The sequence below is a fragment of the Gopherus flavomarginatus genome, chromosome 9 (assembly GCF_025201925.1).
Source record: "Gopherus flavomarginatus isolate rGopFla2 chromosome 9, rGopFla2.mat.asm, whole genome shotgun sequence".
NCBI lineage: Eukaryota > Metazoa > Chordata > Testudines > Testudinidae > Gopherus > Gopherus flavomarginatus.
The window spans coordinates 46,726,795-46,754,620 of record NC_066625.1 but is presented as its reverse complement, the minus strand read 5'-3'; the positions used below and the strand labels follow the sequence as shown (position 1 = coordinate 46,754,620).

Sequence of the window (27,826 nt, the reverse complement as noted above, 5' to 3'; positions counted from 1 at the left end):
TTTTGAAAGACAAAAATAACATTTTTCTACCCCTTTGGCAGTGGCAATAATTATTACTTAAAAGATTTTTTCTTTTACAAATACCCTGCTAATTGCATGCAAAACAGAGGAATTACCCCATATATTCCTGTGTTCTTTGTTTTATAAGCAGGCCATGTTTTAATGGGTTTTACTTTTTAAGGGTTAGGGGAAATTATTTCACTGTTTAGTTATTAAATGTATGAGCTGGTGTACGTCAAGTTTTTTTTTTTATATACCAGACCAAGTTTGTAATGTTTTTCCTGCTGTGATAAGCTTTAAGTTTATTTACAGGTAATAGCTGAGAAGCATTATCACCATATTACCCATAAGGATTTATTTTTTTAAATTATACACACTATACATTATTACAGGGGTAGTTACTAACATTACATTTATTTCAATGTATAATATTAACAATAATATTTAGCATTACATTTTAAAGGGCTCTTCTTATACCATGTTTTTTTATTTAGGCAATTATTTTGTGCTGTCAGTTTTTAACCTTACTTTATCAGTTACATAATTTGCATTAACACACGCTTGGGTTTTGGATTTAGAGCCATTAGCAGAGCTCAGAGACTCTATCTTAAAAGGGACACAATCAACTTTCATCAGACTTTTGATTTTTTTTTTAACTTTTAACTCCTGCTTAAAAAATACATAGAGATCTGAAAAAGAAAACGCAGTCTATTGCGGCTTTTTTTGGAGCCCTAATAGGATATTAATTCAGTAGCACGTTTCATTTGCATTTTTTTACCCCTTTCTACAATATACAATGCACATATTCTAGGGAAAATGTACATTTTTTAAAACAATTTTTTTTAAACATTAGCCATATTAATTTTTACATAAGGTTTTTTTTGTTCTTACAGTTTTCATATACCCTTATCAAAGTGACAGTCTTATCACACAGAGCCATTTTAAGGTTCAGTATTTTTAACGTTGCTTTTTTTTGTTTTATGCCTCAGCTTTGCTGTTGCTTCAGAATGTCACTGTTAATTTTTTATTCTTTCACTGCAGCTTTTATCTGCTATTGTTACAAAAAAACCCAAACAAACAAACAAAAAGACTTCAGAATCTCTTCCTATTCTCCTGATTTTGATTGCCCTATTGCAGCCATGACTTTAAATTTTGTAAAGAATCAAATTATCCCTTAAGGGTTAAATGCTAAATTCCAAAACCAACCAACACTAATTTCCAGTGTCTTGCAAAAAGGTTTGTCAATTTTGCAACTTTGAATTAAAGACTCAAATGACTTTTTAGTGGCATTAAAAACAAAAACAATATCAGTTTATCTCACACCTACAAAACAGGAGTTTTACAAACCAGATGTGCTGGTTTAGATTCTCAGAACTTTACATATTTTCACAGACAAAGAGATACATGCACATTTTCTTTTCCTTTTGGGGGGAGTATTTTGTTACATTGATAGCTCCTGTCTTGTAGCTACCTAACAGTGAACTTGTGCTACCTAACAGTTCCAGGACACACTGAAGCTGGAGGCATGTAGGTAAGCATAGTGGTCAGTAGGCTTCCGGTATAGGGTGGTGTTTATGTGACCATCACTTATTTGCACTGTAGTTTCGAGGAAGTGGATCTCTTGTATGGATTGGTCCAGATTGAGGTTGATGGTGGGGTGGAAATTATTGAAATCCAAGTGGAATTCTTCAAGCGCCTCCTTCCTGTGGGTTCATATGATGAAGATGTCATATCATAGCGCAAGCACAAGTAGAGGAGGGGTGCTATGGGATGAGAGCTGAGGAAGCATTTGTTCTAAGTCAGCCATAAAAATGTTGGCATTCTCTGGGGCCATGTAGGTACCCGTAGAAGTGTCACTGACTTGAAGGTATACATTGTTCCCAAATCTGAAATGGTTGTGGGTGATGACAAAATCACAAAGCTCAGCCATCAGGTGTGCCATGGCCTCGTCAGGGATACTGTTCCTGACTCATAGACTCATAGACTTTAAGGACAGAAGGGATCATTATGATCATCTAGTCTGACCTCCTGCACAATACAGGCCACGGAATCTCACCCATCCACTTCAATAACAAACCACTAACCTACTCTTAAATATCTCCAGAGATGGAGATTCCACAACCTCCCTAGGCAATTTATTCCAGTGTTTAACTACCCTGACAGTTAGGAACTTTTTCCTAATGTCCAACCTAAATCTGCAGTTTAAGCCCATTGCTTCTTGTTCTATCATTAGTGGCTAAGGTGAACAAGTTTTCTTCCTCCTCTTGATGACACCCTTTTAGATACCTGAAAAATGCTATCATGTCCCCTCTCAGTCTTCTCTTTTCCAAACTAAATAAACCCAATTCTTTCAGCCTTCCTTCATAGGTCAAGTTCTCAAGACCATTAATCATTCTTATTGCTCTTCTCTGGACCCTCTCCAATTTCTCCACATCTTTCATGAAATGCGGTGCCCAAAACTGGACACAATACTCCAGTTGAGACCTAACCAGGGCAGAGTAGAGTGGAAGAATGACTTCTCGTGTCTTGTTTACAACACAGCTGTTAATGCATCCCAGAATCACGTTTGCTTTTTTTGCAACAGTATCACACTGTTGACTCACTTTTAGCTTGTGGTCCACTATGACCCCTAGATCTCTTTCTGCCATACTCCTTCCTACACAGTCTCTTCCCATTCTGTATGTGTGAAATTGATTGTTCATTCCTAAGTGGAGCACTTTGCATTTGTCTTTATTGAACTTCATTCGGTTTACCTCAGACCATTTCTTCAATTTGTCCAGATCATTTTGAATTTTGACCCTGTCCTCCAAAGCAGTTGCAATCCCTTCCAGTTTGGTATTGTCTGCAATGGATCCTCATCCTCCACCCACCGAGAGGTAGGTAGGAGCGGATCATTATTATCCCTACTTGAAAGAGGGAGAAGCTAAGGCTGAGAAAGGAGAATTGACTTGTCTTAGGTCACACAGCCAGCTAGTGGCAGAGTTGGGAAAAGGACCCAAGAGCCCTGATTTTGAAACTAACCATCAGATCTTGAATTTCAGACATTGAATGACTTGAGTAAACTGCCCTCAAATGAGCTCCAGACCAACAACAGTGCACAGTAATTATTCAGCAAGTATTTGAGGAGAACTGCAATGTTAGAGAGAATCATGAACTGCTCAGAGACAATTAATGCAGAGAAGCAGCAAAATTCATCTAACATATGACTGGTTATGACTTATTTACTCGGTCTTAAAAGAGAAGAACAAGGACTTGAGTCTCCTCCGTGTCAATAACCCCCTGCTTAGCCAGTCATGGTAGAGACTGAGGATGGGAAGCTGAGGGTTCTCACTAGAGAGCCCAAAGGATGGCCCAGGTCACCGGTGGAGATCACTGCCAGAGCACTATTTCAGCCCCACATTTTTGAGTGGCCCTCCCATAGTGGGAGCTGCCAAACACTCCCCCGCAACACACACACACCTCCTGGTGTTGGGAGGGGAACAGGAGAAAGGACAAAAGAAGCAAGAGAAGAGAAAGGAGGGATGGATGGAGGAAAAGGCGAAACACAAAGGACAAACCCTAATGTCCCCAGTGATTCTAGGGCACAAAATCCCAGGTGTGGAATAAAATTCTGCCTCCTTAAGCTCGTGTTTTCCATTCTTAGACTTTGTCACCTGATGGATCAGACTGAACAGGTTTCAGCCCTCGAGGAGGCTCTTAGCTTTTAAACAGGGACTGCTGTTTTCTAGTAAAATCACTAAAAGGGAAGGAGAAAACTCAAAAGAGGTTCCTCCTGGTGCTGACGTCCGTGAAGCCGAATACTCTCCCAGTCCTCAAAGAGAGACCTCAAGAAGGAGACTTGCTGAAGCAAAGCCACAGGGGTCTCTGAGGTTTCCCTGGCCCCTCGCCCCTGTCCTGCCTGGCTGATGTCAGCATCTCTCTGTGAGGTCACCACCTCCCCACCACCTTTGATCAATAGTCTGAGGTCCTGCAAAAGGCCTTTGTGATGTCACTGCCACACCTCTCCCTTGCTGTGCTAATGTCCTGCCCCTGGCCAGGCACTTTGGAGGTTTGAGCTACTCCCTGTGGATCACCCCACTCAAGGAACATTCATTCTAGGAAGCAAGCCAGCTAAACAGGAAAACATCAGATGCTGCTCCCAATGCTTCACTCAGTTTTTCAGAAATTAGTCGACTTTATGGCCAGAAAAGACCATTAGAGCATCTATTCTGACCCCCTGCATATCACAGGCCTTCTGTATGACACAATAGTGGATGAGGGAGGGGGTCTGAGGAGGCGAGTGGGCAGGCAGTGGTTGGGGGGCAGGTGAGCTGGCGGCTGGCCACAGATCACTTCCGCTCCACCTCCCCCCTGAATTACCCACCCCACTTTCCTCTCTCCCCCCTGGTTCCCGCAAATCAGCTGTTCGCGAAGGAAGCCTTGGCAGGAAGAGAAGCGGTGTGGCAGCTTCACACTCAGTCTCAGCAAGGTGGAGACTGAGGCTATGTCTACACTATGGGATAATTTCGAATTAACAGAAACAGGTTTTATAAAACAGATATTATAAAGTCGATTGCACGTGGCCACACTAGGAACATTAATTCGGCGGTGTGTGTCCATGGTCCGAGGCTAACATCGATTTCCGGAGCGTTGCACTGTGGGTAGCTATTCCGTAGCTATCCCATAGTTCCCGCGGTCTCCCCTGCCCTTTGGAATTCTGGATTGAGATCCCAGTGCCTGATGGGGCAAAAATCATTGTCGCGGCTGGTTCTGGGTACAGCCTCACCCCTCCCTTCGTGAAAGCAGCGGACAACTATTTCTCGCCTTTTTTTCTGGGTGAACTGAGCAAACGCCATAGCACAGCAAGCATGGACCCTGCTCAGATCAATAGCGCAATCGTGGATGTTGTAAACACCTCTCGCATTCCCGTGCTGTCTATGGTGAACCATGAATTGCAAAGGCAGGCGAGGAGGAGACAGCTACAGCAGTGTGGCAACGAGAGTGATGAGGACATGGACACTGAATTCTCCCTAACCGCAGGCCCCTGCGCTTTGGAGCTCCTGCTGGTAATAGGGGAGGTTCTAGCCATTGAACGCCGATTTTGGGCCCGGGAAACAAGCACAGACTGGTGGGACAGCACAGTTTTGCAGGTGTGGGACGATTCACAGTGGCTGCGAAATTTTCGCATGCGTAAGAGCACTTTCTTTGAACTTTGTGACTTGCTTTCCCCTGCCCTGAAATGCCATAATACCAAGATGAGAGCAGCCCCCACACTGGAGAAGCGAGTGGCAATAGCCCTCTGGAAGCTTGCAAAACCAGACCGCTACCAGTCAGTTGGGAATCAATTTGAAGTGGGAAAATCTACTGTGAGGGCTGCTGTGATGCAAGTAGCCAAAGCAATCATTAAGCTGCTGCTACAAAAGGTTGTGACTCTTGGAAACATGCAGGTCATAGTGCAGGTCATAGGCTTTGCTGCAATGGGATTCCCTAACTGTGGGGGGTGATGGATGGAACCCATATCCTTCTCTTGGCACCGGAGGACCAGGGCACCCAGTACATAAACTGCAAGGGGTACTTTTCAATGGTGCTGCAAGCACTGATGGATCACAAGCGACATTTCACCAACATCCACATGGGATGGCCAGGAAGGGTTCATGATGCTCGCGTCTTCAGAAGCACTACTCTGTTTAAACGGCTGCAGCAAGGGACTTACTTCTCACACCAGAAAATAACAGTTGGGATGTTGAAATGCCTGTCGTTATCCTGGGTGACCCAGCCTACCCCTTAATGCCATGGCTCATGAAGCCATACACAGGCAGCCTGGACAGTGGTCACGAGCTGTTCAACTACAGGCTGAGCAAGTGCAGGATGGTGGTAGAATGTGCATGTGGCCGTTTAAAGGCTCGCTGGCGAACGTTACTCACTCGCTCAGACCTCAGCCAAACTAATGTCCCATTTGTTATTGCTGCTTGCTGTGTGCTCCACAATCTCTGTGAGAGTAAGAGGGAGTGGGAGGCTGAGGCAAATCACCTGGCCGCTGATTACGCGCAGCCAGACACCAGGGCGATTAGAAGAGCTCATCAGGAAGCGGCGCGCATCAAAGAAGCCTTAAAAACGAGTTTCAGCACGGGCCAGGGTACGGTGTGACTGCTGTGTTTGTTTCCCCTTCAGGAACCACCATCCTTTATTGACTCCTTCCCTGTAAACAACCCACCCTCCCCCTTCGATTACAGCTTGCTTAAGGAAATAAAGTCACTATTGTTTAAAAAGCATGCATTCTTTATTAAAAAGTAATTATAAAAAGAGGAAGAGAATTAACAAGGTATCCCGGGTATGGTTTGGGAGGAGGATAGGAGGGAAGGAAAAGGCCATTAAGGACATTTCAATGTAATGACTGCCTTTTGGTTGGACTGTCCAAGGGGGTGGAGTGGGCAGGTGCACAAAGCCTTTCTCCACGCATTCTTACACGTCTGGGTGAGGAAGATATGGAACTTGGTGAGTACTTACAGTGATTAAACATGGGCTGCAGCGGCACTCTGTGACCCCGCTGCTCTTCCTGAAGATCCACCAGACATCGGAGGATATCAGTTTGATCACGCAGCAGCTCCAGCGTTGCATCCTGCCACCGCTGATCTTCCTGCCTACACCTCTGATCTTCCTGCCTCCACCTCTCATCTCGAGTGTCTCTCCTATCCTCACGTTCATCCCTCCTATCCTCACGTTCACTGGCATCTTTCCTGTACTTTGCTACCACGTCCTTCCACTCCTTCAGATGAGCTCTTTCATTGTGGGTTACTTCCATGATTTCAGAGAACATTTCATCTTGCATCCTCTTCTTCCTCCGCCTTATCTGAGCTAGCCTTTGGGATGGAGTAGGGAGGCTTGAAAAATGTGCAGCTCCATGAGGGAGGGAAAAAAGGGAGAGAATTATTTAAAAAGATACATTTTATAGAACAATGGTTATACTCTTTCACAGTGAACAACACTATTCACCTTACATAGCACATGTGATTTCACTACAAGGTCGCATTTTGCATCTTAATATTGAGTGCCTGCGGCTCTGGTGTTACAGATCTCACAGACGCAGGTCTGGGCATCACAATTCAGCTTGCATGCAGCCATGGTAAGCCACTGTCTTTCAGCTTCTCCAGCCTTCATATACACAGTGCCCTCTGATGCTTCTTTCCTGTTAACAAGCAGCAGCAGATGCCAACCCCTCCCCTCCCCAATCCAATTCTCTAGGATTGCTTTACCCCTCCCCCCACCGCATGGCTGGTATCATGGAAGATCACTGCTAATCACCCCCCTTCCCCGCCCCACTGCGTGGCTGCTAGCTGGGAAGATTCCTGCTGGCCAAATGCTAAAAAGCTCAGCGCTATCTTTCCTCCCCTCTCCCCACTTTGCTACGTGCAAGGAATGATTTATTTTAAGCAACAGCCCAGTAGGAAAATGGCTATCTCTGTCCCCTTAATTAAATTCCTGAATTTCAACCAGGTTACCATGAATGATATCACTCTGCTGAGGATAACAGAGCGAGATAAAGAACGGATGTTTCTTGAATGCCAGCAATCACCGGGACCATACACAGCTTTGCTTTGTCATGCAATGATACCTGATTACTTGCTACATGCATGGCGTGGTAAAGTGTCCTACCATGGTGGACTGAACAAGGCTGCTTTGCCTAGAAACCTTCTGCAAAGGCTTTTGGAGTACCTCCAGGAGCGCTTCATGGAGATGTCCCTGGAGGATTTCCTCTCCATCCCCAGACATGTTAACAAACTTTTCCAGAAATTTTACTGGCTGCGAATGCTTACCCTTGCTCCAGGGACCCTACCTGTGGGTCCCCTAACCATAGATCCAGGGTCCCTACCAGTTGTGCCCCTAACCTTAGCCCTACGCATGGGGCCCCTGTCCCTAGATCCCAGGGAGCTACTCTGGGGCCTCTAAACCTAGCTCCAGGGGCCCAAACCGTGGGACCCTTTACATTAGGTCCAGGGCCCCTACCCCTCCGTCCCCTGACCCTATCTCCAGATGTCATACCCATAGGGCCTCTAATCCTAGCTCCAGGGGCCCCTCCCCTGGTACCCCTAAACATAGCTCCAGGGGCCCCATTCCTGTGGCCTCTAACCCTAGCTCCAGGGGCCCTACCTGTAGGACACCTAACTGTAGCTACAGAGTCTTTACCCATGGGACCCTGAATCCTAATTCCATATGCCCTACCCCTGGGGCCCTTAACTCTAACTCTAGGGGCCCTACCTGTGGAGCCCATAAACCTGGGTCCAGAGGCCCTAACCGTGAGGCCCCTAACCCTACTCCTGGAGCCAATAACCGTAGCTCCAGGGACCATACCCATGGGGCCCCTAAACCAAGCTCCAAGGGCCCCATCCCTGGGGTCCCTAACCCTAGCTCTAGGGGCCCTGCCCTAAGGGTCCCAAATTATAGCTCCAGTGCCCCTACCCATGGGACCTCTCACCCCAGCTCCAGGGGATGTACCCCTGAGGCCCCTAACCCAAGCAACAGGGGCCCTACCCATGGGTCCGCTAACCCTAGCTCCTTGGATCCTACCCATTGGGCCTCTAACCCTAGCTCCATAGGCCCTAACCGTGGGGTCCCTAACACTAGCTACAGGGGCTCCTTCCCTAGGGCCTCTAACGCTAGATCCAGGTGCCCAACCCTTGGGGACCCTAACCCTAGCTTCAGGGGCCCTACTCGTGGGACGCCAACCCTATCTGCAGGGGCCTTACCTGTGGAGCCCCTAACCCTAGCTCCAGAGACCCTACCCGTGAGACCCCTAACCCTAGCTCCAGGGGCCCTACCACTGAGGCCCGTATCCCTACCTCTATGAGCCCTACCACTAGGGCCTCTAACCCTAGCTCCAGGGGCTCCTTCCCTAGGGGCCGCAATGGTAGCTCCAGGGGCCCAACCCGTGGGGCCCTTAACTCTTGCTTCAAGGGCCCTACCCATGGGACCCTTTCCCCAGCTCCAGGGGCACTGCCCGTGTGGCTCTTACCTTAGCTCGAGGGTCCCTACCCGTGGGGCCCTTAACCTTAGCTCCAGGGGTCCCATCCCTGATTTCCCTCACCCAGCTTCAGGGACCTTACCAGTGAGGCCCCTAACCCTAGCTCTAGGGGCCCTACCCATGGTTCCCCTAACCCTAGCTCCAGAGACACTACCCCTGGGACCCCTAACCCTAGCTCCAGGGGCCCTACCCCTTGGGACCCTTACCAAAGATCCAGAGTCCCTACCCCATGGGGCACTAACCCTTGCTCCAAGGGCCCTACCCATGGGGCCTCTTTCCCTAGTTCCAGGGGCCCTACTCGTGGGGCCCTTAACCCTAGCTCCAGGGGCCCCACCCCTGGAAACCCAAACACTAGCTGCAGGGGCCCCACCCATGGAAACACTAACCCTAGCTCCAGGGGCCCCACCCTTGGGGCTCCTAACCCTAACTCCACTGGCCCTGCCTGTGGGGCCCCGAACCCTAGCTACAGAGACCCTGAATATCAGATCCCTAACACTAGCTCCTTCCCTAGGGCCCCCAGTGCTAGCTCCAGGGGCCCAACCCGTGGGGCCCCTAACCCTTGCTTCAGGGGCCCTACCTGTGGGGCCCCTTTCCCTAGCTCCAGGGGCCCTGCCCGTGTGGCTCTTACCTTAGCTCGAGGGTCCCTACCCCTGGGGCCCTTAACCCTAGCTCCAGGGGTCCTACCTGTGGGGCGCCTAACCATAGCTCCAGAGGCACTTCCCATGAGATCCCTAACCCAAGCCCCAGAGGCCCTATCCGTGGGGCCCCTATCCCTGGCACCAGAGGCACTACCCGTGGGAGCCCAAACCCTAGCTCCGGGGTCCCTACTCATTGGACCCCTAACCCTAACTCCCGTGGACCTAACCGTGGGGCCCCTAATGCTAGCTCCAGGGTCCCAACCCGTGGGTCCCCTAACGATACCACCAGATGCCCTAGCCTTGGGACCTCTATCTCTAGCTCCAGGGACCTTACCCCTGGGGCACCTAACCCTACCTTCAGGGGCCCTAACCATCGGGCCCCTAACCTTAGTTCCAGGGGCCCCACTCCTGGGACCCCTAACCCTAGCTCCAGGGGCCCCACCCTAGGGCCCCCTAACTCCAGCTTCAGGGGTCCTGTCCCTGAGGCTTCTAATCCTAGCTCCAGTGGCCCTACCCATGTAGACAATAACCCTAGCTCCATGGGCTTTGCCCGTGGGGCCCTTACCATAGCTCCAAGGGCCCTACCCGTGGAGTCCTTAACCTTAGATAAAGGGGCCCCACCCCTGGAAACCGTAACACTAGCTCCAGGGGCTCCACCACTGGGGTCCCTAACCCTAGCTCCATGAGCCCTACTCGTGGGGCCCCTAACCCTAGCACCCAGGGCCCTGCCTATGGAGCCCTTAACCCTAGCTCCAGGGGCCCTGCCTGTGGTTCCCCTAATCCTAGCTCCAGGGGCCCTACCCATGGGGCCCTTAACCCGAGCTCCAGGGGACCCATCCTTGGAAACCCTTACACTAGCTCCAGGGGCCCCACCCCTGGGATCCCTAACCCTAACTCCAGGGGCCACACCCCTGAGGCGCCTATCCCTACCTCCAGGGGCCCAACCTGTGGGGCACCTAACTCTAGCTCCAGGGGTCCTACGCATGGGGCCCCTAACCCTAGCTCCAGGGGCCCTTTCCCTGGGGCACCTAACCCTAACTCCTGGGGCCCTACCCATGGGGCCCTTAACCCTAGCTCCAGGGGCCCTACCCGTGGGAGTCCTCACCCTAGCTCCATTGACCCTGGCCTTTGGACCCCTAACCCTACCTCCAGATGCCCTACCCATTGGACCCCTAACCCTACCGCCAGGGGCCCCTGAAACACCCGGGAAAATGTGTTTGGCCCTTCAGGCATTGGGAGCTCTTCCAAGAATGCAAATGCTTTTCGAAGACTGCTGGGACTGTGGAATAGCTGGAGTCCTCAGTCCCCCCCTCCCTCCCTCCATGAGCGTCCATTTAATTCTTTGGCTTTCCGTTATGCTTGTCACGCAGCACTGTGCTGAGTCACAGCTGTGGACTCTGTCTATCATAGCCTGGAGATTTTTTCAAATGCTTTGTCATTTCGTCTTTGCTAACGGAGCTCTGATAGAACAAATTTTTCTCTCCATACAAATATCAGAGGGGTAGCCGTGTTAGTCTGGATCTGTAAAAGCAGCAAAGAGTCCTGTGGCACCTTATAAACTAACAGATGTTTTGGAGCATAAGCTTTCGTGGGTGAATACCCACTTCGTCAGATGCATGTAGTGGAAATTTCCAGGGGCAGGTATATATATTCAGGCAACCTAGAGATAATGAGGTAGTTCAATCAGGGAGGATGAGGCCCTGTTCTAGCAACAAACCTCGATGCCAACTCTGCCCACATATCTACACCAGCGACACCATCACAGGACCTAACCAGATCAGCTACACCATCACCATCACTATCACCGGTTCATTCACCTGCACGTCCACCAATGTAATATACGCCATCATATGCCAGCAATGCCCCTCTGCTATGTACATTGGCCAAACTAGACAGTCGCTACCAAAAAGGATAAACGGACACAAATCGGATATTAGGAATGGCAATATACAAAAACCTGTAGGAGAACACTTCAACCTCCCTGGCCACACTATAGCAGACCTTAAGGTGGCCATCCTGCAGAAAAAAAACTTCAGGACCAGACTTCAAAGAGAAACTGCTGAGCTTCAGTTCATCTGCAAATTTGACACCATCAGCTCAGGATTCAACAAAGACTGTGAATGGCTTGCAATTACAAAACCATTTTCTCCTCCCTTGGTTTTCACACCTCAACTGCTAGAACAGGGTCTATCTTCCCTGATTGAACTACCTCATTATCTCTAGCTTGGCTGCATATATATACCTGCCCCTGGAAATTTCCACTACATGCATCTGACGAAGTGGGTATTCACCCACGAAAGCTCATGCTCCAAAACGTCTGTTAGTCTATAAGGTGCCACAGGATTCTTCTCTCCATACAGCGATCAGATCCAGGATCTCCCAGAGGGTCCATGCTGAAGCTCGTTTTGGATTTGGGACTGCATCGCCACCTGTGCTGATCAGAGCTCCACGCTGGGCAAACAGGAAATGAAATTCAAAAGTTCGTGGGGCTTTTCCTGTTTACCTGGCCAGTGCATCTGAGCTCAGATTGCTTTCCAGAGCGGCCACAAGGGTGCACTGTGGGATACCGTCCGGAGGCCAATACTATCGAATTGTGGCCACACTAACCCTAATCCGACATGGCAATACGGATTTCTGTGCCACTCCCCTCTTCAGGGAGGAGTACAGATATCGGTATTAAGAGCCCTTTATATTGATATAAAGGGCTTCATTGTGTGGACGGGTGCAGGGTTAACTAGGTTTAAAGCTGCTAAATTCGGTTTAAACGTGTAGTGTAGACCAGGCCTTAAGAAAGTGGCTGTTTGACCTACAAACAACGACAAAGTACAACCTGCAAGAGCAGCCTTTCAACTCAGAGGTCTAATAAAAAGATGTTACTAATAACTGATGAAAGAGTTACAAACAACTCAAAACCATACCTAGTACAAACCAAACGGGAACACAACACCACTTTTCTTCACTGCTCTTCAACCATGATATTCTCCCCATAGAGAGGTCCACCGCTCCTGGGGGTTCAGTGCCACAATAACAGGGTGATGTGTGCAATGGATGGAGGAAGCTGCCATTCCATCTCCCTAGTCCAAAAATCAGTTTAATAGCTAGTCCTGAGATAGAGGAAGTATCAGTTATTAAAGTCATAAGAACTAATTTAACACTGTGATTCCAGCCAATGTTAAAATGATCTAACATTCAGGTTAATAGAAACATTTCTAGTCCTCTGCATAGAATGCTTAAATGATGCAAAAATAGCAAGTTTGCTTTAAAATGTCATAAAAGGGACATCATCCAGAATCTGACACTTGGTGAAATGTAAGTCTAGAACACACAACCAATTTGGGGATTGTGCCGTGCTTCTTAACAGTCTGCCCTGAGGTTGCCACTTGCAGTCACAAGCTACTCCACGTGGCTCAGGCCCTCTCATAGGTCAGTAACTGGTTAGCAGCTTGGAAAGAAAGAGTAGGACTAAATAGTCAGTTTTTGCAGTGGAAAGGGCTAAATAAAAGGCTTCCAAAGTATGAGATGAGACAACAAATATTAGGGCTGGTCAGTTAAAACAAGACTGTACAGCACCAGTTTTCAACCAGATATCTGCCAAAAGAAACCAGGCTTGACCCACCTCCCCAAGCCACCAAGCCTGCCTGCCTGCCTTGAAGGGTGGGGAGAAAGGGCACAACAAAAAATTGCAGCATCAATGCAGAAGAGACAACACTTCCCCTACCTCACAGCCACTGACCCCCTGAACAGGAATAGCAAAAGTCCAACCACAATTCTACTTTCTTTCCACTACAAGAGATAATGGCCTCACAAAATCAAGGTGGGAGCTGCTCTCCTGCCACCCAAGTGCATGGCAGACAGAGCTGGACTGGCAAGCCAAGGGTTTTGATTGCTTGAAGGCCCAGAGGGAAGAGAGACAAGTGCTCTTGTATCAGAGAATGGCTTTGAGCCATTAACCTCTGGGTTATGGGCCCAGCACACTTCTGCTGTGCCACTCTGCTGGCTCTTTATTTCACCTGCCACCCAGCCACCTCTATGTGGATTAGTGCCTTACGAGCTCACATGCTGGCAGGCAGATGCGCTGGCTGCTAGGCAGCTGCCCTGGTCACAGGATTTTACAGCTTATACAGGGTAAAAGGGGTCTATTTTGGGTTTGGACCCCATTGGGAGCTGGGTAGCTGAGTGCCGGAGACAGGAGCACTTCTTAAACTGTTTACAGTTAAGCCTTCAGCTTGTGGGGGATGAGGTTCAGCCTTGGATTCGTGTCTGCAGCAGGCAAGCGCCTCTGGCTCTATCGGCCCCCACCCTGCCCCCGCTGTATTAGCAGACTAAAACCCGGAGCAAACGCACACGCCTTGCAAAGGAACAGGAGCCGGTATCTCAAACAAATGTCAACATTTTAGTAAGATGACGTTCAAAGAAAAAAAATGTGTACGGTACAGCGTTTAGGCTTAGAAGTTTCTGGTGATCAGGGAACAACGTACAGATTACCCAGGGGGTGCGAAGTTCAGTTTAAGGTTGGGTGGCGTAAGGAATACAGAATCTGAAATAGCCCCGACTGGGACTAAAAGGTTAACGTACAGACACTGAGTCAGGAGGGTATGCTGTCCATGTGAGGGCTACGTTCAGGTGTGGAGTATAACGAGCAGATACAATGATGAGGATGGATTGACCTGGGTTTGGTGAGTTTTAACGTTCAGTGTTTTTTAATCTTTGCCACAATCTAGTTTAAGCAGGGTCAGTATGAACTCTCTCCTGCCATCTGTTGGTGATCTGTTGTAAAGGCCTTTTGGGGCTGATGTCATTTGCATAGTTACACCCACCCCAGATTGCATGAGGGGAGTGCTTGTCCAAATGGTCATTTCAGCTGCTGTGGGATCCCCAGTCTCTTTGTTATTGGGGCAGGAGTAATCAGGTGTATTTTCCCGTTTATTTTGGATCAAGGACAGAATAACTGTACTTGGCATTTGAGGCCTGAGAGCTTGACCCTCGCCTGTAAAGGACTCACCATTAAGGAGTATGGGTTCCAAACACCAAAGCATGTGGGAAGTAGGAATGTGTGTGTGTAAAGACTGAAATATTGGGTCTGCCTAGTTGAGAGCCAATTAACAGCCTGACAGGGATAAGGAAAAATGCTTTATTCTGCAGAAAAAGGAGAGCCTGTACCTTGGTACAAAAGACTGTCTTACACAAATTTTACAAACCTTTTATACACATTTAGACAAAGACCTTTGCGTGTTAATACTTGATTGGTAAGTGTAAAATCTCATGCTCCCATTATCTGGGTAGTACTGACTGGTTTGGGGCAGGATTTTTCTGCTTTGAGGCAGAGGAAAAGAGATCGTGCAAAAATTCAGGCTACTGTGTCCATGAGCAATACTCACTCCCCCACCACCTACTGGCTGCTTGTAATCTATTAAGGTGGGTCAGCCAGCTTTCACAATCCCTCCTTCGGGCCTGGCAAGCCCAGATTGCCAGGCCCGTTATGTAATTTACGATTAAGCTGAAGAGACAGGTACTGAGTTGTCTTACGGACAGCAGAACGTTTGGTTACAGCATTATACAGACATTTTGCGCATTGTATTACTATTCAAACAATACATAGGAAGAACAGACAGAAAATAATTTATTTAACTATTGTACGGAAAAGGCCAGTAAACCATGACCCAAGGTCTGGGAGAAGGTTCTTAAAATTAAAGGTGTGATTAAGAGATACAACGTGAAAAACAACAGCAGCATTCTTAATAGCCTGTAAATCCTATTTAATTAAGCCAGAGTGATTAACATAAAAGCAACATTTTTTCCCGATGTGAGCACAAGCCCCCCCAGTTTAGCATTTATGGCATTTAGCACATGTCTATTTTGCATAGCTACTTTTGCTACTTTATTAATTTTTTGTTGCAACTTTTGGAAAGTGTTTATTGAAGCATTAGCTGCTTTTTTAAGCTTTGCAGAAATATTTACAACTGCTTTTTTTAGTTTAGCTACCCCCCACCCAGGAATGAACGCACAGATAAAGGAATGAAATCCTATCTGCCTAGCAACTAAGGGATTCTCTGCGCGCTTAGTTTTAGTTCTTATGGAGGAGGTACAAAGCTTGTGAGAATAGCTTTTCAGGTTGAGGATCTGACTAGAATTTAACATGGTGTTAATTTGAACATTAGGCAATACCTGGGCCACACCACACTGACCCTGCCAGCCGGGGGGGGAGAGCTTTGTAGGCGCTATGGCCACAATAAAATACAAGCCAGGGGTTTTTAAATAGAGGGTAAGGGTATTACCTGTGACTCGGTGGCGTTGAGTTACTAATATATCCCTCTGCTGGGGGGTACCTACCATGCGGTCTTGGCACTTCCAGTGAGAGATATTTAAATGTTCTAGGGCATGGATAGCATTTAGGATGTCCCTACAATACATAACAGCAAACAAATTAACTGTAAAACTTGCAAGCAATACCATGGACTGTGGGCATCCAGACATTTTTTGAAGGGATGGGTGAGGCAACACAATGCCAGAGTAAACATCCATATAAAATGTATGAGTACTATTTACGGGGCCCAGCGGGAGAAACGAGGGGATCCATTTCCCTTGATAAAGAATGCCTGTTGCCCTTACAGTAAAGGCCCCGTCTAGGAGGCAAGGGAGTTTTTGGGCGTTCTCAGAAGTATTCACAGGGGGAAATGTCCCAGTCTTAATATCAGACCAAAGGGTTTGGTCACAGGCCTGAAGGGGAAGGTAACCTACCTTTTTCCCAATCCCTTTAGTATTTTCCAAACAAAGGGGCAGGTTATACCCAATCCCAAGGATATTAAAAAGAGGGACCCCCTTAGCTTCCCAGCAATAATACCAAACTTTAGACACCTTTTCGTATTGGGCATTTCCCTGCCCAGGCCCATTCAGTTTTTCGTACTACCTGCAAGGAGACTACTTCAGAGAGATTTGCAGGAATAGCCCACAACCCTATTCCTTTTTCAGAACAAGTTTGGTGGCACAGCCAGCAGTCAGACACGTGTTCCAATATAGCCAGTGGCTGTAAGGACTTAATTGCTGGGTGGGGGTTGGCATGTATAAAGGGCAAACTGAAAACAAGTAACCATTGTATTATTTCCCAGAAATTGATAGTTAGTAAAGTCTCAGGACTTATTCCGTCGGAACAGGCTTATTCCGTCGGGGCTCCCTCGAGGTCCGGAGTTGTCTGCTTCTGGCCCCGGACCAGGGGCTAGCTTGACTCGGGTGTGATGAATCCAAGTGTTTCTTTTTTGGTCTTTGGATCCGTCCATGTAAATACAAAGATATCCCAGCTGTCCCGATCTAGAGGAATACTGAAAAAGGCATTACACAGGTCTATTACTGAATAACAAGCAATACCTGCTGGAATGGCAGTCAGGATTGTATGAGGGTTAGGTATCACATTGTGTCTAGCCTGGACAATTTTATTTACTGCAAGCAAGTCCTGGACAAATCCGTATACCGGTTTTCCCTCTGAATCCAGGCCAGGTTTTCTAACAGGCAAAATGGGGGTGTTAAAAAGAGATTTGGTAGGAACAAGCACTCCCAACCATAGAAATGTGTTGATAAGATCCTGGAGGCCCAGCAGAGCTTCTTGGGGGATGGGATACTGCCGGATTAAAGGAATGTCAATGTTTTGCTTCAGGGTTATTCGTACAGGCTCTGTCTGGAGAGTGCCACGGTCTGTTTTGGAAGTGCCCCACAGGGAGGCGTGTACCTCTTGTCTGAGTCGTTCAGGCAGAATCGGGTTCTCGGCAGCCTGGGTTAATGTGGCACATAGCTGGGGGAGCTGATTCTGAGGCAATCGAAGAATGATTTTATCATCTGTAAAGAAAATCTGAGCACGTAATTTACACAGCAAGTCTCTGCCCAAGAGATTAACTGGGCTGTCAGAAGCCAGCAAAAATGCATGGGAGGCTGAGACAGCAGAGATTTCTACAGCAGCCTCCTGCAATACAGGACACTCAAATGGCTTTCCGCCTATACCCATTACCGGAATGCTTTTATCTGTAAGGTTTCCTTCTTTTGGCTTAGCAGTAACAGTGAAAAGGGCAGCCCCAGAGTCCAGAAGACAAGAATAAATGGTTCCTCTCAAAGTGAAGCGGACCTGGGAGTCAGTGGAGGAACAAGCATAAGTGGTAAAGTCATTCGAATAGATAACGTGGACCCCCAGGTCGCCGTCATTCCTCACTATTGATAGCGTTTGTTCTGTTCACAGCCATCTGGCTGAAAGCAGGAAGAATGGTGCCTTCCTAGACCACACAATATTCCATAATATAATTAAGGAAAATATTTCTCAATGAATTCTCAGTAAAAGATCAGAAACAGCCAGTGTTTGCATCATGCTAAGGGCATTGGGATTTTCTTTAAATTTTGCAGACCAACGTAACACACATTTGAACTTCTTCTTTTCACACTGTTGCTCATTCTCAGGGTCTGCTTTGTTTCCAGACAGATCCATTCTCTTTCAGAAGAGCCTTGCTCTTCCTGTCTGTTTCACTCATGGACGTGTCAGAGTAAACACTCCCCTTCACTCTATTCTCAGACAAACACTAGTATTAACTGTTTGCTACTGAGGGGTTTAGAAGCATTTATTATGTAAAAGATGACATTTCTGGGGAATTGTTTCCAAGATCCAGCACTTTGTGTTCAAACATCTCCCAGCGTCCTTGGTGAAAATAAGACCAAGGTTTCTCTGCAGTATACAAGAAAAAAGGAGATTTTTACCTCAGCTGGGACTTGAACCCAGAATCTTTAATTTAAGAATCCAATGCATTATCCATTAAGCCACTGATGTGCAACTGAAGGCTAGAAATTCCCTCTCATAAAGCACATTCCTCACATTCACTTGGAAGCCAAATACCCCCTTTCTGCACCTTACAGAAATGTCTGCATCCCCTGGCAGCGAGACAACTGGGCAGGTGACTGACAGAGCTGAGCACTACCTTTCTACCAGCCATCTTTAGAGAAGAACCTCACCCTAGAGTCACTCCTCCCTCCTTCAGTACCTCCACGTCTGTGGCTCTGAGCAGCAGCAGGATGATAGGGGGTGAATCTGGGGCTGGAAGTAGGGTAAGATCAGCCTGTAAGGAGGAACCAGGTGGGGCAGACCCAGGGAGAAGTTGTGGGCTGCTGGTCGGTTGTTGGGATCTGAGCTCTAGATCAAAGCTGCACAGTGGCCTGACACCCAGGGTTATATGGCTGACATAGTGACCCCCTTACTGGCCTCGATGAGCCCCAAACCCTTGTTACTAAGGTCATTGAGGAGTCTCTGTCCCTTAATAACTTTTGGGAGCTCCCCAGCAGGCTGCAGGCATCAACTGCTTCCTGCCTCACAGGTTAGACTCCTTTTGCTGTGCCAGCTGCCCCCTTGCTTGCAGGCCCAGTGTAGGAAGAAGGAGGCCTGGTGCTGGCAGAAGAGGGTTTTGATTAATCCTCCTCTATGCTATGGGCACAGCACACGGATGCTGTGTCCCTCTCCTGGCTTCTCTTCAGCAGCACCTAGCGGCACTGACTCCAGACTAGCGCCTTGTGAGCTCTGGCACTGGCAGGAAGCGTTGCAGGGTGCTGGGCAGCAGCCCTGGCAAACAGCTGCTGGTAGGTGTCTCTGTGGTATCATGGGTCAGTGAGTTCAGCTGTTAATGGAAAGGAGGGGGGGTTATGCTCCCCCACGGATGCCACTGTTAGGCCTGAATAAAGATATAGCAGACAAAACCAGGTATGCCAACCTGACCAAAGTCAGGCTAACAGAGGTTTTGGGTAATCTCTGAGTGGAAAATGCTGAAAAGCAGCATGTCTCACGAAGCGCTGGGAAAAAGTGAGATAAAAGAGAAGCTGCATTCCTGGTATAGTACCAGATGTGCTGTGTTAGGGCAGCTCCTTCGAAGAACTGATAAGAGCCCTAGCTTCCCAGCCTCCTTGTTTTCACTCCCTGGTTTTGTTCTTTGTTTGTTTTTAACTCCTCTACATTTCTAACTTTAGCATGCATGTATACTAAAGGTGTCGAGTTTCTAGTTGTTAGAAGAAGGGGGTGGGTTGCTCCAGTGAATTATTTATGATGCATCGGAACTGTCTACATAGGCTTCTACTAAGATGTAGAGGGAAGGCTGGTTCCCTCTGGAGACAAGCTGCTCTCTGTTGATGCATGCACTTGTCAATAAAGAGCTTTTGATCGGACCTTGCTGGTGTTGCCTGTCTCTCTCGCGGTCAGACAACGAACTTTGCCATCTGGGGTTAGAGTCCCTGACATCTTTGGTGATTTCACCGGGACCCGTCTGACTTTCTGGCAGGGGATTGGACCCTGAGACAACACAGTGGCAATCCTCTGGTTTAGAGGAGCCTTGCCTGGTGATCTAATCTCTTCTTTGGCGATAAGGCATGTTCTGTGAACCAGCTGAAGCTCGTAGAAATCCAGCAACGTCCACCTACCAGTTGAGTAGAGTCCAGGTTTTCGGGGTTAAAGTCCCAGTCCAGGTTTGCACAGGATCCAAGTTGTCTGGGTTAGAGTCCCAGTCTGGGTTTGAGTCCCAGTCTAGGTGTATGAGTCCCTGGAGAGGTAAGTGAGTGCTCAATGCAGGGAGGTGGGGGTTAGAGTCCCTTTACCTTGATGTGGGGAAGAGGGGTTAGAGTCCCTTCATTAAAATGGGACAAGTTGGCAGTAAGTGCCTGGGGGACACCCTGTTGTCTCTGATACTTAGAAATTGGAAGACAATTTCTGGGACCACTGGTTTGGTTAAATCTAAAATGAGAAATTTATGTTAAATTCAATGGTATTCTTTCACCTCTCATTTGTCCCCAACTAAAGATTGGCTGGAGTATGGAACCTTTTCCACAGATAGGATGAGCTCCTTAAGGGATATTTTGGTTGATCTTAGGCCGGTACAAATAGATTATTTGTTTGTATGGTATAATTATAGACCCACAGAGGGACAACTGGCTATTGAAGCTGTTTTTATGAAGAACTCCTGTAAAAATTCCTTGCCATCTGCCCCAGAACCTCACTGGAAGGAGGACGATTTTGTTCCTGTTCTCACCTCTGTCTGGCAAAGTGTAAGGATTCAAGAGCAGGCTAGGGACAGTTCAGGGACAGAGTAGAATAGACAGGGAGCTCACCAAGTTAACCCTGCACCTGTCCACACAATCAAGCCCTTTATATCAATATAAAGGGCTCTTAATACCGATATCTGTACTCCTCCCCGATGACAGGAGTAGTGCTGAAATCGGTATTCCCATGTCGGATTAGGGTTAGTGTGGCCACAATTTGACAGTATTGGCATCAGGGCAGTATCCCACAGTGCACCCTTGTGACCGCTCTGGAAAGCAATCTGAACTCGGATGCACTGGCCAGGCAAACAGGAAAAGCCCTGCGAACTTTTGAATTTCATTTCCTGTTTGCCCAGCGTGGAGCTCGGATCAGGACTGGCGGCGATGCAGTCCCAAACCCAAAACGAGCTCCAGCATGGACCATCTGGGAGATCCTGGATATGATCGCTATATGGAGAGAAAAATCTGTTCTATCAGAGCTCCGTTAGAGAAGACAAAATGACAAAGCATTTGAAAAAATCTCCAGGCTATGATAGACAGAGTCCACAGCCGGGACTCAGCACAGTGCTGCATGACAAGCATAATGGAAAGCCAAAGAATCAAATGGACGCTCATGGAGGGAGGGAGGGGGGACTGAGGACTCCAGCTATTCCATAGTCCCAGCAGTCTTCGAAAAGCAATTGCATTCTTAGAAGAGCTTCCAATGCCTGAAGGGTCAAACACATTTTCCCGGGTGTTTCAGGGGCCCCTGGCGCTAGGGTTAGGGATCCAATGGGTAGGGCCTCTGGAGGTAGGGTTAGGGGACCTACAGGTTGGGCCCCTGGAGCTAGCGTTTGGGTAACAAGTGGGTAGGTCCTCTGGAGCTAGGGTTAGGGGTCCAACGGGCAGGGCCAATGGAGCTAGGGTTAAGGGCCCCACAGGTAGGGCCCCAGGAGCTAGGGTTAGGTGCCCCAGGGAAAGAGCCCCTGGAGCGAGGGTTAGGGGCCCCATGTGTAGGACTCCTGGAGCTAGGGTAAGATGTCCCACAGGTTGGGCCCATGGAGGTAGGGGTAGGCTCCCCAGGGGTGTGGCCCCTGGAGTTAGGGTTACAGCTCCCAGAGGTGGGGCCCCTGGAGCTGGTGTAAGGGTTTCCAAGGGTGGGTTCCTTGGAGCTCGGGTTAAGGGCCTCATGGGTAGGGCCCCTGGAGCTAGGATTAGGGCAACCACGGGCAGGGCCCCTGGAGCTAGGGTTAGGGGCTCCATAGGCAGAGTCCCTGGTGCTAGGTTTAGGGGTCCATGAGTAGGGCCCCTGGAGCTAGGGTTAGGGGCCCCAGGGGTGGGGCCCTTGGAGCTAGGGTTAGGATTCCAAGTGATGGGGCCCATGGAGCTAGTGTTATGGTTTCCAGGGGTGGGGCCCCTTTATCTAGAGTTAAAGACCCCATGGATAGGGCCCCTAGAGCTAAGGTAAGGGTCCCACGGGCACAGTCCATGGAGTTAGGGTTAGGGTCCACACGGGTAGGGCCACTGGAGCTAGGATTAGAAGCCTCAGGGACGGGACCCCTGAAGCTAGGGTTAGGGGTCCCTGGGGTAGGGCCCCTGGAGCTAGGGTTAGGGGTCCCAGGAGTGGGGCCCCTTGAACTAGGGTTAGGGGCCCAACGGGTAGGACCCATGAAGGTAGGGTTAGGCGCCCCAGGGGTAAGGTCCCTGGAGCTAGAGTTAGAGTCCCACGGCTAGGGCCTCTGGTGGTATCGTTAGGGGACCCGGGTTGGGACCCTGGAGCTAGCGTTAGAGGCCCCATGGTTAGGTCCACTGGAGTTACGATTAGGGGGCCAATGGGCAGGGGCCCTGGAGCTAGGGTTTGGGCTCCCAAGAGTAGGGCCTCTGGTGCTAGGGATAGGGGCCCCACAGATTGGGCCCCTGGAGCTTGGGTTAGGGATCTCATGGGAAGGGCCTCTGGAGCTATGGTTAGGCACCCCACAGGTAGGACCCCTGGACATAGGGTTAAGGGTCTCATGAGTAGGGACCCAGGAGATAGGGTTAGGGGCCACAGGGGAAGGGTCCCTTGAGCTAGGGATAGAGACCCCACGCATAGGGCCGCTGGAGCTAGGGTTGGGGCCCCGCGGGTTGGGACCCTGGAGGTAGGGTTAGGGGCCCCAGGGATGTGGCCCCTTGAATTAGGGTTAGGGTTCCCAGGGGTGGGACCCTTGGAGCTAGAGTTAAGGATTCCAGGGGTGGGGCCTCTGGAGCTTGGGTTAAGGGCCTTACGGGTAGGGCCCCTGGAGCTAAAGTTAGGGGCCCCAGGGATGGAGCTTCTAGAACTAGGGTTAGGAGTCCCAGTGATGGATCCCCTGGAGCTAAGTTTAGGGGCCCCAGGGGTAGGGCAGTTGAAACTAGGGTTACGAGTCCCATGGGTGGGGCCCCTGGAATTAGGGTTTTGGGTTCCGGGGAAGGGCCCCTGAACCTAGGGGTAGGGACCCCATGGGAAAGGCCCCTGGACCTATGGTTAAAGGCCACATGGTTAGGGCCCCTGGAGCAAGGATTATGGGTAACACGGGCATAGCCCCTGGAGACATGGTTAGGGGCCCCATGGGTAAGGCCACTACAGCTAGGGTTAGGGTTCTGAGGGGTGGTGTCCATGGAACGATGGTTAGGGTCCCCATGAGTATTGCCCCGCAGCTAGATCTAGGGCTCCCAGGCGTAGGGCCCTGGAGATATGGTTAGTGGTCCCACAGGTAGGGCTTCAGGAGCTAGAGTTAAGGACCCCATGTGTAGGACCTCTGGAGCCAGGGTTAGGGGCCTTTTGGGTAGGGCCCCTGAAGCTAGGGTTAGGGGCCCCAGGGGTAGCACCCATGGAGTAAGGGTTGGGGCCCCAAGTGTAGGGTCCCTCGAGCAAGGGATATGGACCCCATGGGTAGGGCCCCTGGAATTAGGCTTAGGGGATCCACAAATGGGGCTATTGGAGCTAGCGTTAGGGGTTCCATGAGTAGGGTCCCTGGAGCTAGGGTTAGGGGCCTGAGAGGTAGGGACCCTGTAGCTATCCTTAGAGGCCCCATGGGTAGGGGCCCTGTACCTAGGGTTAAGGTCCTCAAGGTAAGGGCACCTGGACCTAGAGTTACAGGCCCCAGGAAGGGGGCCCTGGAGCTAGGGTTAGGGGCCCCACGGGTAGAGCCCATGGAGCTAGGGATCTAAGGTTAGGGGTCCCAGGGGTGGAGCCCTTGGATCTTGGGTTAGAGGTCCCATGGGAAGGGTCACTGGAGTTAGGGTTAGGGGCTCCACAGGTAGGGGCCCTTGGGCTGGTGTTTAATCACCCAATGGTAGGACCCCTGGAGCTAGGGTTAGGGACCTCATGGGTAGGGTCCCTGGAACTAGGATTAGGTGCCCCAGGGGCAGGGCCCTTGGAGCTACAGTTAGGGGTCCCATTGTTTGGGTCCATGCAGGTAGGGTTAGGGGCCCCACGGGTAAGGAACCTTGAGCTAGAGTTAGGGGCTCCACAGGTAGGGCCCTTGGAGCTGGTGTTTAATCACCCAATGGTAGGACCCCTGGAGCTAGGGTTAGGGACCTCATGGGTAGGGTCCCTGGAACTAGGATTAGGTGCCCCAGGGGTAGGGCCCCTGGAGCTAGGGTTAGGAGTCCCAGGGGTGAGGCCCCTGGAGCTAGGGTTAGGTGCCACACAAGTATAGCCTCTGGAGCAAGAGTTTGGGGCCACACGGGTAGGGCCTCTGCAGCTAGGATTATAGGTCCCACGGGTAGAGCCTCTGGAGCTAGGATTAAGGTTCCCACTGGTAGGGACCCTGGAGCTAAGGTTAGATGCCCCATGGGTAGGACCCCTGGAGCTAGGGTTAGGGACCCCAGGGATGGGACTCTTGGAGCTAGGGTTAGGGGTCCCAAGGATGGGGACCCTGGAGCTCAGGCTAATGGCCCCAGGGGTAGGCCCTCTCAAGCTTGGATTAGGGGTCCCAAGGGTAGGTCATCTGAAACTAGGGTTTATTGCCCCACGTGTAGGGCCACTTTAGAGAGGGTTAGGGCTCCACGTGTAGGGCCCCTGGAGCAATGGTTAGGAGGTCCAAGGGTAGGGCCCCTGGAGTTAGGGAAAAGGGCCCCAGGGGTGGGACCCCTGGAACAAGGGTTAGGGGTCTCACTGGTAGGGCCTCTGGAGCAAGTGTTAGGGGAACCACAGGTAAAGCCACTGCAGCTATGGTTATGGGTTGCACGGGTAGGGCCCCAGGAGCTACGGTTAGGGTTCCCGTTGATGGGGTCTCTGGAGCTAGGGATAGGGGCCCCACGGTTAGGGCCCCTGGAGCTAGAGTTAGGGGACCCACGGGTAGGGCCCCTGGTGCTATGGTTAGGGGCCCCACGGGAAGGGCCCCTGGAGTTAGCATTAGAGGCCTCAGGGATGGGGCCCCTGGAACTACGGTTATTGGTCCCAGAGGTGTGGACCCTTGAACTAGGTTTAGGGGACCCATGGGTAGGGACCCTGGAGCTATCATTAGGGGACCCAGGGGTGGGGTTCCTGGTGCTAGGGATAGGGGTCCCAGATGTGGACCCCTGGAGCAAGAGTTAGGGGCCCCATGGATAGGGCCCCTGGAGCTAGGGATATTGGTCCCAGAGGTAGGGCCCCTGGAGCTAGGGATAGGGGTCCAAGGGTTATTGCCCCTGAATCTAGGGTTAGGGGTCCCACATGTTCAGCCCCTGGATATATGGTTAGGGACTCTACGCATAGGGCATCTGTTGCTAGGGTTAGGGGCCCCACCTGTAGGGCCCCTGAAGATAGTGTTAGGGATCCCAGTGGTAAGGCCCCTGGAGCAAGGGTAATAGGCCACATGTGTAGGGTGCCTGGAGCTAGAGTTAGGTTAACCACTTGTAGGGCTCCTGGAGCCAGGGTTAGAGTCCCCATGCATGGGGACCCTGGAACTAGAGTAAGGGGCCCCAGGGATGGGGCCCTTGGAGCTAGGGTTAGGGTCCCCACGGGTTGGGCCCCTGGAGCTAGGGTTAGGGGTCTCAGGGATAGGGCCCCAGGAGCTAGGGTTAAGGTTCTAAGGGGTAGGGCCTCTGGAGCTAAAGTTAGGAGTCCCAAGGGTAGGGCCCCTGGAGCTAGAGATACCGATCCCAAGAGTAGTGCCCCTGGAGGTACGGTTAGATGTCCCAAGGGTAGGGCCCCTGGAGCTAGTGTTAGGGGCCCCAGGGAAAGGGCCCCTGGAGCTAGTGTTAAGGGTCCCACGGGTAATGACAGTGGCTCTAGGATTAGGAGTCCAAGGGGTAGGGCCCGTGGAGCTAGGGTTAGGGGCCCCACGTGTAGGTCCCCTGGAGCCAGGTTTAGTTGCCCCACTGTTAGGGCCCCTACAGCTAGTGTTAGGGGCCCCAGGGATGGGGCCAGTGGAGCCAAGATAAATTGTCCGTGGGGGGATTCTGGAGCTAGGGTTAGGGGCCCCACTGGTAGGGTCCTTTGAGCTAGGGTTAGGTATCTCATGGGTAAGGCCTCTTTAGCTATGGATTTGGGTCCCCAGGGATGTGGAATTGGAGCTAGGGTTAGAGATCCCACGGGTAGGGACCCTGGTAGTCGGGTTTGGGGTCCCAGGGGAAAGTCCCTTCAGCTGAGTTAGGGGCCACACGTGTAGGGTCCCTGGTGCCAGGGTTAGGGGCCAAAGGGGTAGGGCCCCTCGAGCTAGGGTTAGGGAATGGGGCCCCTGGAGCTAGGATTAGGGGACCCAGGGGTGGGGCTCCTGGAGCTAGGGTTAGGGGTCTCAGGGGTAGGGCCCCTCGAGCTAGGTCTATGGGCCCCATGGGTAGGGACCCTGGTTATGGGTTAGGGGTACCAGGGGTAGGGCCCCTGGAGCTAGAGTTAAGGGCCCCACGTATAGAGCCCCTGAAGTCAGGGTTAGGGGCCCCAAAGATATGGCCCCTGGAGGTGGTGAAAGGGGCCCAAGGGATCTAGCCCCTGGATCTAGCGTTAGGGATCCCAGGGCTGGGGTCCCTGGAATGAGGGTTAGGGGGCCAAAGGGTTGGGCCCCTGGAGCTAGGTTAACAGGGCCCATGGGGTAGGTCCCCTGGAGCTTTGGTTATGAGTCCCATGAGTAGGGGCGCAGGAACTAGGGGTAGGGGCCCCATGGTTACGGCCCCTGGAACTAGGGTTAGGGGTCCCACAAGTAGAGCCCCTGGAGTCAGGGTTAGGGACCCCACGGGTAGGGCCACTGAAGCAAGGATAAGTTGCCCCAGGGATGTGGCCCCTGGAGCTAGGGTTAGAGTTCCCAAGTTTAGGGTCCATGGAGCCTGGGTTAGGGGCTCCACAGGTAAGGCCCCTGGAGCTAGGGTAAAGGGCCCCACGGGAAGGGCCCTTGGAGCTAATGTTAGGAGTCCCAAAGGTGTGGCCCCTGGAGCTAGGGTTAGAGGCCTGATGGGTAGGGCACCTGGAGTTAGGGTTATGGGTTGGGGCACTGGATATAGAGTTAATGTCCCAATGGGTTTGGCCCCTGGAGCTAGGGTTAGTGGTACATGGGACAGGACCCTGTAGCTAGGATTCGGGGCACCACGGGTAGGACCCCTGGAGCTAGGGATAAGAGCCCCATGGGTAGGGCCTTTGGAGCTAGTGTTAGGTGTCCAACGAGTAGGACGCTTGTGCTAGGATTAATTGCCCCACGGGAAGGGCCCCTTGAACTAGGGTTAGGGGCCACAGGTGTTGGGCCCCTGGAGCCAGGGTTAGGGGCCAGATGGGTAGCACCCCTGGAGCTAGGATTAGGGGCCCACCAGGTAGGGCCCCTGGATCTAGGGCTTTGGGCACCATGGATAGGGACCCTTGTTCTAGAATTAGAGGTACCAGGCGGAAGGCCCCTGGAGCAAGAGTTAGGGACCCCACGTGCAGGGCCCCTGGAGCCAGGGTTAGGGGCCCCATGGGTAGGGCCCCTGGAGATAGGATAAGGGGCTCCAGAGATCTAGCTCATGGATCTAGGGTTAGGGGTCCCAAAGGTGGGGCCCCTGGAGAAAGGGTTAGTGGGTTAAAGGTTTGGGCCCCTGAAGCTAGGTTAAGGGGCCCCAGGGTTAGGTCCCCTGAAGCTTGGGTTTGGGGTCCTATGGGTAGGCGCCCTGGAACTAGAGTTAGGGGCCCCACGGGTAGGGCCAATGAAGCTAGAATAAGGGGTCCCAGGATTGTGGCCCCTGGAGCTAGGTGTAG

The 27,826-nt window shown here is 50.8% G+C and overlaps 1 non-coding gene across 1 annotated transcript; it reads right to left on the bottom strand.

Moving 5' to 3' along the window:
* Positions 1-12,625: 12,625 nt before the first annotated feature.
* Positions 12,626-12,818, bottom strand: LOC127058672 (U2 spliceosomal RNA). Its single transcript, XR_007776423.1, has one exon. It is a non-coding gene; the product is annotated as a U2 spliceosomal RNA (small nuclear RNA).
* Positions 12,819-27,826: the final 15,008 nt, after the last annotated feature.